At 37.3% G+C, this 12222-nt stretch overlaps 1 protein-coding gene across 2 annotated transcripts in view; it reads left to right on the forward strand.

Moving 5' to 3' along the window:
• Positions 1 to 12222, forward strand: part of LRRC4C (leucine rich repeat containing 4C) — a 375271-nt gene that overhangs the window by 157736 nt on the left and 205313 nt on the right. The window contains exon 2 of one of the 2 annotated variants that reach the window (XM_035552221.2): positions 3345 to 3386. The exons of the other annotated variant lie outside the window; for it this stretch is intronic. The gene's annotated coding sequence lies outside the window, so the exon portion shown is untranslated. The remainder of the gene's footprint in view (positions 1 to 3344; positions 3387 to 12222) is intronic. 2 annotated transcript variants of the gene reach the window in all.

The raw sequence follows: 12222 nt of genomic DNA on the forward strand, positions 1-12222 counted from the left end.
TGCTATTGAAAATATGATGTTATGCTAAAGGATATGTATCATTAAAACATGTATTTGTTGGATTCACAGGGAGCTCAAAGAATTGGTAGGTTTGTATGTTGTTGTTTTTAGGGGAAGACACTTATTAGCAGAGCTGGAGGGCAGCTAGGAAAAACATTTCCAATAAAACTGCCCTTCCTCATGTGAATGGAGCACTTCAGTTTCACAGCTTCTGCTACAAACCTTGCAATGTTTATGTATAAAGATCTGAGTGCGCATTTATGTTACATGAAATGAGGCCTGCATTAGAGAGGTGCACTAAGTCCATCTACCACCTTGCCAAAAACGCCCAGTATAATCCCTGTGCACTCCACCAGTGCAGTTTCCCAAGCCTGGCTATTGCATCTCACCCTGTCAAGAATCAGGAACAAAAAGGTTTTTATTTTGTGTAACCTGTTGTTATAAAATTGTAATAAGACTTCCTGGGTAGATAACCAGTAACTAGAGAGAAGCTAAAGAAGTGTTCTGAAAAGAGAATGAATATAATAGTATATTTTGTTGGATCTATAGTCATAAGGGAAGAGGAGGAGAGGAAGAATGGTTTTGGAATTGTTGAGTTTCATAAGATGCTAACTTCAAGTTGTGTCTAACTTGAAACCAGGCCTGCTGATGCCAAGGACTACCTTGATAGCATCCTGTCGCTCATCCTATCCTGTTGGTTAGCCTCGCTGATCCATGAAATGCTTGAAACTGGGACAGGGCAGGGAGGTGATTATCCGACTACCCACATTTTGTTTCACTGGGTTCTTTGAAGTTTTGAGAGTGGCTAAAGCATGGTCACCTTGAGCTAAACTGGGCAAAGCAGGAAAAATGCAGAATAAGAGCTTAACACAGGCGCCTTAGTTCATTGTTGAAAAAGAGTTTGGTGAATTAGCAACATACTTCCTTGCAGTAGAGATTCACTGCAGGACTTAATCCAGCAGATTAGACAAACAAGCATCTTCCTGTAGTTCTTCAGAAGGAGGGAAGTCAGTATTCTTTCTTTATAATCATTTTAGTGCTTTGAGGAACTGCCTTCTTACTGAACTAGAATGCCTTCAATTCTCTAGCCCCCATTGATACAAGGAAAGAAGCACTCAGAGTGAAATTGAGTGCATTTGGGGCGGTGCATGCACCTGTCATAGTAACAAGGAAACAAGGAGCTATGATCAGGAAGAAGAAAGGAACAGTTTCTGCTAGCTTTTGCATTTGCATACTCCCATACATTAGAAATGTAAATGTGAAAATTGTAGGAAAAAAAAAAAAAAGGTAAAAAAAAATGTGTGTGTGTAAATTAAGGATTCACTTTATGTAACCCATAGATTTTGCTTAATGAACAACCCGTACTTCCTAAATGCTGTTAACATCTTTACAGGTCACATGAATGCAAGATTTAAGACCATTACATTTCCATACAACTTTTTTTCTTTTTTTCCCTTTGTTTCATAAATGCAGGTCAGATCTTCAACCAAGGCCAAACTTAGTCAATTTTCATTGACAAATGTCAATTTTCATTGACATTTTTATGCAATTCACTGACAGTGAAATTATTACAATAATGCAGATTTGGATTGCTCTAAAGGAAAGGCTAAAGCATAGAGGGGAAAAAAAAAACTGTGCAAGTTTTGTCATGGTGCAGACTGTGGTAATGGCTTTTAGATATCATGCTGTCAAAGTGGATCCAAATGTAAGGAAGAGGGAGACGAGTGTTAGTAGCATCTTGTCTGGAGCTGCTCAGTCTGTCTGTTTTATTTGCTCAAGGTGTCTTCAGTCCTATTCCCGTTTTCGTCATTTCAGAGAGAGCTTAGAAGTTTTCTTCCTCTGAGCTTCAGTCTGCTGATGTAAAGTATTTTTGACTTGTTGTTTCTGTGTATGTATAGAAAAAAACAAAAGATGATTTCAAAAGCTCCTAGGTTCTGAACACAAGAAAAAGTCATTTCTCCCCTTTCCCTATAAAAGGTTTGCATTGCATAAAATTTTTTGCTTTATTGCTACTTTTTTTTGTAATATTTTGAAGATTGTTGAGAATAGAACTGAATCATACTTTATTATTATTATTATTATTTTTTAATATATATACTTTTATCTTCCCTTTGCCTTCGGATATAAGGAGGGACTTCCATCACATGCCTCACATCACAGTAATGCTGCTTTATAATTTTCTGGTGGTAGATAGTGGTTGCATAAAATGGAATGCTTTGAAAAACTCACTCTATAGCAGGGATCACAAGTTTTTGGTGCCAAAATCCTCATGGGACTGAGAGCTACAAGATGTATACTGCCTCAGAAAACTGATATTAACAAAGTAGTTCATAGGTGGAGGATGATAACAGCTTTTTAGGGGTTCTCAGTTCCGTTAGGTGATATGCTCAGCCTCAAAGTGCAACTGGGCTCCTGAGCAACCCTCTGATGTTAGCTTCACAGCTCCTTCCACAGAAGTGGGTATTGCTCAGCAGTACCCACCCCATGATAGCTCTACCGCCTGAGCTCTCTTTGTGGTTAGGAGAGAGAAAGTGGCTTTGATGGACTGAATAGCTTTCTGGAAAGGTACCTGTTCTTGTCAAATAAACATTAAAGCTTACTAGGTTTGTAGTTTAGACTAGCTGTCTGACTTATACATTGCTAAGTTTGGGTGAAATATATACCACTGCAGGTCACCAAAGCAAAATGCAGTACCCATTTCCATCCTGGTTTGCTCATTTGAATCCTTACTATTGACTGCTCAGAATTAAAGACACTAAATAATTAGCATAGCTATAGAGGAACAAATAAAAAGTTAAGGTGGTAGTTAAGTACAATCATTTTTTTAAGAAATGTCATGAGAAGTATTGAAAAATTAGAGGTGAGGTTTCAGCTTATAAGAACTAGCATAGTTTTCTTGAAGTCAATAGGGCATTACAGATTTAAGACATATGAAAATTTACACCATACATTTTTAAAACTAAAATTACTTGTAGTTGAAAATGTTGGATTGACCACGGTTTCATTACACAGATGGGATTGACAGTAAGTTTCCCAGGACACTTTTCCTTCAGCAAATGCATTGCAGGCCTGTTCTAATCTTACTGTGCCCATTTAATCATTATTTTTTACTAGTATTGCCAAGAATGGTGCCAGTTTTAAATTGACTGTTGACAGTGATTTTTTTGAACATCAGTGTGCTATGCACTGTGCTGAGATCCACCAAACTTTTTTTCAAATAACAAGTGAGAACATCCCCCCTCCTTACTCCTCCACACACTGCTCTTAATATAGGGATTGTATTCACATCAAAGCTGTCAGAAGGTTTCTGTGATCTCATTAGCTATACTTATTTCTACCTACAGAATAAATGAATCATCAACAGAAACAGCACTAAAGACCAACTGGTAAGACTCACATGGCTATATGTATATCCGTGCTTAGAATAGATATCTTCCCAAGACTGTAGACTCAAGTTATTAAAACTGATATCTTTGCAGACCAAAAAGGGTTAAGTCATTTCTGAGATGAATTTAGTTCTAAAGCCTTTAACATGGAAACACAATTGTTAAACCCTTTGACAAGTAGTTTTATAACTCCATATTGCTTAAGAAAAAAAAAAAAAACTTTCTGTTTATAGAAGAGTGAAGTAACTGAACTAAAAATATACTTCATTGCTTGTGGATTTTTCTTCTTTGTTTTTTATTAAAGTAGTTAAAACAGTCATTTCATTTTATGGCTGTGCAAGGTAAATTAGATAGGTGGTACCCAACAGAAATTAACTGAGTGGATTGTGGATTCAGCCAATTTAAATGCTTCTGAATATAAACGTGCACTGTAGGGGAGTGAACTCAGAGTAAATGGGAAAATGAAGAGAGTCTGGACGTGGCTAAAAGCTCAGTGCTGAATAAGTGATGTTGGGATATTGGTGGTGGATGATAACAGGTATAGGACCTGCACAGTGAAAAAGTAAAAGGATTTTGATGTCTAGCTACTGGTTAGTTGTGCTGTTAGAAGATAATTTTAGAAGCTAGTGGGAAGAGTGGTCACTGTAAACTGAAATCTGTAACAACCAGCAGCCATTTCTAGAGCAGCTGGATATACAGAGTGTGTCTGTCAGAAAGGTGAGTCAGGTATCTCTGAAAGTTGAGGGCTCTCATCCAGGAAGACCTGGATGAATGAAAGAAATAGGTCTAGCAAAGAAAAGATGAGGAATTCAAAGAGTTGGTTAGTCAGGCATGGAATTCTTCTAATTTTGCATTACCTTCCTTTATAGTTAAGGGGAAAGAGTTCTAGAGACTGGAAATAGTGATACTTACTCTGCTGATCAGGAGTATAAAGTGAGGGAAAGAACAAAGCTCTATGTTTTTTCTTCAGTGAAACATAGGCACGCAGACTAAAAACATTCTGTGTACAAGGCAGCTCCATGTTTCTTTGCCACACGCATCTCCTGTGTGCCAGTGGAGAATTGACCTAGTGGAGTAAGCGAATGTCCAGCCAGTGAAAACTAATCTTAAGCCACTATGCAAGCACACTCTTATTCTGTAGTGCAAGAGAAACAGCTTTTTCTGGCACAGCTTTGACAGGAGTCTGTGTCTACATCGGTCTTATTTCCAGAAGTCAGTACAATAAATCTGAACTAAGAGAGACTAAGAATTCCAACCTCCACAACTGAAACTCTGTATTTCTGGAATACAAAGCCTTGCTTTTGAAGAGTTAGGAAATTCTTAAAAGTGGAGGAATGGCTTTTGTATGTGATCACATCTGTACAAAATAGTGTGTCTTGTGAAACTGTGGGGGAATTTCCCAAACTATCATTTTGAGATCAAAGTACATTCCATCAAAACTGCATGCCCTAATAGTCTCTTGCAGTCATTCAATCATATCACCTTATTATTGGGTACTGAAGAACCTCTGTAGATATTCAAAGGACAATCTTCATTGTTTCCACATCATGCTATATTATTCTCAAATATTCATAGGCCAAAAACATAAAGCTAGGAAGTACCAATAATCTAAGCAACTCAAAAAAAAAAAAAAAAAAAAAAAGCTAAGTATAGTCGAGCCTTACTATAAAGATTTACATGAACAATGACATTGAAAAATCTGGTATTTAAGTATCACGGACTTGAGTAATGAATTATGTGACACTGTATGATTGGTTTAGTTGATTCTATTCACTGTCAGTCTACATGCCTCAATGAAGGAACTGAGGAGTTCAGCATAAAGACTTTGAATGTCATACAGTCAGCTTGTGCCCAGTCAGGTTGGCTGCACTTGGAAGCCAGGAGGTAAGAAGGAGTTAGCAGTGGCAGCCTGCCAAAGGAGTATGAAGAAGGCAGCAGCACTAGTTTCAGGAGAGGATGAAAAGGAGTTTCAGTCCTGTGAATTAAAGCAGCAAATACCAGCATTGATTTTTCCAGCAGTTTGTTTTACAACAGTGGTCAGACCTCCTGATCTTGACAGGACATGTGCTGTACACATCAGAGTACTGAGTGGCAAGGATTGGAGTGGAACAAGGCAGAGGCTCCCACTCCCATTCCCCTGCAGACTACGGCAGACTGGGTCCCATGTGACCCAAGTGTCAGCGCCAACAGCACCTACTCTGTCTTCACAAACATACATCTAGGGAATTAATATTGCCTAGAAGCCCCTCTGTGTGCCCACCAAACAGTTTCTTCCAGAGTACGAGGCTGTGCGGTGCATCAGTCAGTTAATTATACCCAAGCTAATGGCCAAGCTTTAGGCAAAAGTAATGCTCTTTCCATTTCCTTTCCTTGGAAAGGGAGGTGCTTCTGGTCCCATCCACTCCTTACATTTGGGAGCAAGTGAAGGAACTACCTCTGATTTTTCACCCTAGTAACAATAGTTTAACTGCTTAGATGGCCTTTATATAAGTGCGCATACCCAACTGAGGTCAGTAAGATGCCACTTGTGCCACATATCACAGAGAGCCTCCAATAGGTAGAAGATTTAGCAACTTGTTCCTCCAATAACTTATTTATCAAACATTGTGATTTTTTTCCACAGTATATTATTTTTATTTATTTCCCAGTGATAAGTATAGCCAACTTTCCGGACAAGTGATTTTATGCGTTGTATTCCAATATAAATACGTGATTTAACAGTCACTTCATAGTCATTGGTCCTGAAATCTGTCAGAAAGCAGTCCTTTTACTTTGGTTCTTGTCTATAAAAGGAAAGAATGATTTACACATGCTGCACATATACAGTTTGAGTTTTGCAAAGAACTCCTTGCCAGAAGATACTGTACAAAATAGTAATACTCTTTTTGCTTTGTTTCTCACCACATTTATAAAGTTTTGGGCAAAGAAATAGCTTGGGAATAATATATTTTTTTCTTATTGTCTAATTTTTATTTTATTTTATTTATTTATTTTAAGCAGAGAAATTGTGGTGCTAAGAAACACAGCATGAGAGGCAGAGTCTCAACTGATATAAATCAATGTAGCTCCATTGAAGGTTGAGAATTTGGCCATTAAAATCATGTAAAGTTACTGGGTTTTGATTTCCAGGAGAGCTGACAAAGCACACACATCTCCAGGTAAAGTCGAAGAGACAGGCTCAGGATCTCTGAAAAACAGGCCCATGGTTTCTAATAGGTCAGAGGCATTTATAAACAGAGGATTAAATTATCACTACCGTATAGTCTGCAAGCACCCCAAGGTTGCTAAAGTAACACTGTTGTGCATGGTACACAGATATAATTCAGCTTATAGAGAATCCTGTGGTGGAGTTTTGTTTTTGTTTGTTTGTTTGTTGTTGTTATTGTTGTGTGTGTGTGTTTTGTTGTTGTTGCATTTTTATTCTGCAAACATGTTCGCTTCCTGTTACATTTTCTGTGTTATGATCCACCAAGTTCTTTAGAATTTCCAGTTTTTGAAAATATGTTGATGCATCTGGTAAAGAAACACAAGGCATGAGGGTTGGTGGAAGGGGCTGAGTAATGCTTGTGAAACATTTGGGGGAAACTGAGTAAGATCTCTGTTGCAGGGATCCAGTGAAGCTTTAAATACCAATTCCCTTCCAGTAGGGAGTAGACAAAGGATAAAAAATTATTTTGGAACTTACCCCCTCCCTAGTTCAGGAAAGTAACATTAACAAATGTCAGGCCCAATTGAATTTTGCCTGTGCTATTATCTATTCATCCTCGAGGCACACATTGCCCATGAAGGTGACAGAATAGAAATTATTTTCTCCAACTTCAAGGATTTTTCACACACATTGTGAATCCTACTGATTCACTGCAGAGATTATCACTGAAAATGAAGTGCTAGGCTAAAACCAGATTGTAAATTGTATTACTGTGTATGTATGGATGAATGAAAAAAGAGGAAACATGGGGCAAAAGTAAAAAACCTGAAGTAATGTAAACTTCTGTTGCACTTGACATTTGAGCTTTTCCAGTGAGTTCTTTGTGCTGAAGTCCATTCCTGGGCATTACTGTCACTTCTGCTTTCACTATGGAACATTAACTCTGCTTTTGTCGCTCACATCTAGCAATGATCAGATGAAGCGTGGCATATCCAAGCTGATAACCTATAATTTCCTTTCCTTTAAAAACAGACATATAAACATATTTCAGCACCATCCTTTACTTGGTGGCTCTTTTTCTTAAAATGCTGGTTCTTCCATGAAGAAGAAAAAAAATCACTTTTTTTCTTTTTTCTTTGCTGCTGAAATATTTAAAGATGCGTCTGTGAAATGATAAGGCTGATCCATCAGGCTGGATCTTAACAGGCCATAAGGCAGCTTAAGCATCATAGCCATTATCTGCTATGCAAGCTGATTTGTCTTTCAGGAGTGAGTTTTGTTTAGGAGAAAATTAATTACAGAAGGGATGTACCCCTGCTATGCAAGTAGTTCTGTTTGGATGGGCTGCTAGTGAAAAGCTTTGCCTTGGTAGCTAAGAGCGAAGCAACAAGTTACTCCAATGATGATCCATCCCTGGAGTTATGACTGTAGTCTGAGATCCCAGTGATACTTTCACATGGCCTGCTGTTAAGATGGATTTCCTAAATGTTACAGCCCAATGAAAACTGTGGAGACAACTACATTTTGCAAAACGGCAGGTGTGGGAGCTTGAAAGGCATATGCATTGCAAAAGATCTGCTGTAGGCTGGACTGTTGACAGGGCAATGTGATACTGAAATAGGAAAGTTCATCTGCTTTGGGACACGGTGAAATCAATTACAGAAGCCTACTAGATTTAGGTTTACATAACTATAGTATGCTGCAAATTGTCTGTTATTATTGTTATTGCCTTGTTAATAGCTTTTAGTGTCTTTAGGGTGAGGTGAACTAGGATGTCAGAATAGAAAGACTGGTCCTCTACACATTTTAAGTGATGGTATTTTCTGCCTCACAGGCCTATCATGTATCTTGTAACATCAGTGACAGCATTTAAGGGAGGAGCAAGAGAGTCTGGTAGGCAAGGTGAAGAAAAATGTGATGGGAGCAGAGGGAGAGAAAGAAAAGTATGGAGATTGTGAAATGAGAGTGATTACAACCATGCAAGTGTATTGCAATTTTGGAAGTGCTGATTTTCTCTTAACCCTCCAGACCCTTCTAATCAACCTGAGAAAGGCCAAAAGTAAAACAGGTCCTACAGACAGACTCACAGAGACAAATGAGAGTTAAGCCATTGGCCACATGACTTGGTATTCCAATGATTAGTAAATTGGAATACAGTGAATAAAGTAAGAGAATGTGGAAGAAACTTGTATTTATTCTGTATTTCTTCTCTGAAGCATGGGCATTAGGTGATTTTGAAAAGAAAAGGTGCAGATCTGTTGCAGATTCAAACAGCTTTTATACCTGAAGTCACTAACTCGCTAGGACTTTCTCATGTCCACAGGAGGGTCATTCATTTTTTGAATTGCTCAACTCTTCATGCAGATCTGTTGCATTTTCAGATTTAGAGGCAGCCAACTGTATGAACTTCACTAAATTCCATATACTGTGTTGAAAATTATCCAGAATGTTTTCCATTAAAATTCAAGGTTCATACAGCACACCTTCCTTAAAGCATTGCTGCAAATTAAATTCACTTATACGTTAGGAAGGGTGCCAATGCAATCATAATAGAAGGCTGAAATGCTGAAATGATAAAGTAGCTCTTTTGCTGCCTTCCCTGGCACTTATTCAGCACCCCACTTTGATTCAAACATCATACCCCATTTGGTAAGACTCCTGAGAGTAATAAAAAATTATTTATTATGAACCTGATTTGTCAGAGAAGGATGTGATGTGCACTGGGAGTCTGGTACAAAATAACCATAGGTTTTTTCAGATTGTGCATAAAACAGTTGTGGTAATTTGGTTCTTGTGTGTGAGTATTTCTGACTGAAGAACCTGCTAACAATGACTCTTCAACAAATGTCAAAGGAACATGTTCTTTGTTTGGACATTTGCCAGACTAAAGAGCAGCCAGTCCATCCATTGTCATCTGCTGGGTTACGCATATAGAGTTACTTTGTTCATGAAGCGACGTCATCTGTGTCAAAATCATGTAGCATGTCATTTTTCTGTGCACTCAGGCTGATTGATTAGTTCACAGTGCCTCTAAATGTATTTCCATTAAATAGTTTGTGGAGCTGATTGCTTTTGAAAGGATTTTTTTTTTTTTCCATTGGAAAGGGTCACTAATCCCAATAATGCTTTTGAAAGGAACTGTTGCTTTTGACATTTTATTTTTGTTTCAGTATTTTCCATAGACATGTTGGTTTTATTTATTTTTCAATTAGAAATTTTATGAAAAAGATTACTGGCATTTCTAATTTTTGAGTGATTTAATGTTCTGTAAATGATATAGAATATTTTTATGATTGTCAAATATTCCCCCTAATATTAAAATGATAAAAAAGGCATTGCTTTCAGAGTAACATGAAACAATTATGCATTTTATTTTTATTTGTTTAAATTTCAAACACATTTTAAACATGCTTTCCTCACCATTAATTTCATTTAAAAATAGCATTTAGAGGCACTGTGGAATTGTTCCCTGGGAAGTTGTTAAAGAGATACTTTCACCTTTAAGTTAGAAGGATCATATTTGTTGCTGTGGTGAGGCTTTTTTTTTTCCAATATATTTTAAAGTATGTAAATGCATATATAGAGGTGCACAAGTAGTCCTAATAAGATTGATGTAATGATTTGTTATTTCAGTACAGATAAATAACAGTAAAAACATAAAACTTGCACATTTTTCTGATTCAGAGCTGGAGGCAAAAATATGACAATATCTTTTAAAATAAGATAAATGTTTTCATAGACAAGACTGTATTCAAAAGAGTGAGAGCTATTGATAGGCACAGAAGGATTATATCATTCAACAGGGAAAGCCAGGGGGTGATCTGGTTCTGAAAAATTGCTCTAAATTGAAACCCAGTAGTAAAGTCAGGCATGAAGGGACCTCTACTAGGAGCTTAGTAGAGGGACTTACCTAGGAGCATGCCAGGAAGAGGTGGTGGGAGGAGGGAATCTGGGCATAGTGGTCAGAGAAATGACTGTTTGCCTGCTGACAGCAGGGAAATAACAAAGGAGATTCTTGAAGGTGTTAAGTGAAGCGTTATTAGCAGTGTGAGAGGAATATTAGTACCATTGTTTAATAAGTGATATGTAGTGTGCATATGAGATACTGTTATAAGAAGAAAGATGATTTGGAGCATGCTCAGAGAAGGGAAAGAAATAGTGCATTTCAGACAGACATGAGAGGACATGGCCTGTGTAGTGTAGTCCAGCTGAAATTCAGAGGAGATTAAGTGATTTATATAAGTACTTGGAAGGAGGAGAAAAACTACTTCAGTTAAAGGATAAGATACAAACCATACTAATTATTATTAAATAGTCATAAATAAATTTGGAGTAGATTTGAAGGAGATCTGCAATAAGATGTGATGTGAGATTCTAAAAATGATTTCTCAGTATGGTAGAGTTGATTAACTAGTTTTAAGGTGGAGCTTGACATAAGGTATGGGTTATCTCAATAAGTCCAAGATTTCCTGGTATAAGAAGTATGAGCATTAATATATTGATATCTTATGTTCCAGTAAGTCTAAATTTTGTTGAAAGATGTCTTGGCAGCCTTAAACTTGCACTTGTTTGTGTTGGTCATAAACTTCAAAGCTTTCCTGGCCATTTTCTGAGGCCAGAGTACTTTTCTCTTCTGCTTTCTCTTCTCCCATTGCAGAATTCAGTTTTTAAATTACTAGAATGAAAACCAAGGGGAGAAAGCATGGCAGCAAATTGCACTGGAATTAAATTCTCTGAACTATTTTGTTGATATAGCCAACTCATATGTTTAAGATCAGAAGGAAATTTATTCTCTTCAGCTGAAGGCAGTGCCAGTCACTTTATATCTTTTTATTTTGTCTTTATTTTATTTATTTATTTCCTAGGGTGATCTGGGAATTGTATTTAAGGAATTCCTTGCTATATAGGATATTATGGTATTACAATCATCTTCGATCTCTTCTGTTCTGCTTCTGTGGCATAGTATAGTTGTGGAATTTTGTTTCTTGCTCTAGGTCATAATGATATTCATAATGGTAATTAATAGCAGTATTGATAGTGTTAGAAGGTATGGTACCTTCTAAACTGGACATTGGTATCAGGGTATTCTGTTCTTGATGAGATTTTATGCCATGATCTAGGTAGTCCTTCCAGTCATACCTTCCTGCTGCAAAGACCCTTTTCCTCCAAAATAAACAAACATATAAAAATCACAGAAATGTAAAGGCTGTGATGGATGCAGCTATTAAATCAGATCACTAGTCAGAGTAAGTACTATAGAGACAATTTTTGTTTGTTTCAAAAGGGTAGGCTGTGCCAAAATCCATAGCCACAAACCTGTGTGCAAAGTGTTGATAGACAGGGAGAAGTTCTCTGAATATATGCTGCCATTGTACTTTAATAATGGGCATTGATAAATAGGAGTCTTATCTTTGCTTAAAACATGGAAAATGATTTTGATCCTCTTTACATAGACATATGAATAGGCTTAGGTGAAAAACACAGGATGGAATGGTGAACACAGTAAATGAGACAAGGAGAACAAAGGAGTTCCAGTTCCTAAGCCTGAGGCTAGGATCCTTCTGTTATTGCTATATTGACATAAACCCATCATAAAACTTAACAGGTAGATAAATAAATAACACAGAGTCATGCCAGATAGGTGCAGACAAGTAACAAATTGTCCTGTCCTGAAGCTTTCACTGAAAA

The sequence above is a fragment of the Cygnus atratus genome, chromosome 5 (genome assembly GCF_013377495.2).
Source record: "Cygnus atratus isolate AKBS03 ecotype Queensland, Australia chromosome 5, CAtr_DNAZoo_HiC_assembly, whole genome shotgun sequence".
Lineage (NCBI taxonomy): Eukaryota > Metazoa > Chordata > Aves > Anseriformes > Anatidae > Cygnus > Cygnus atratus.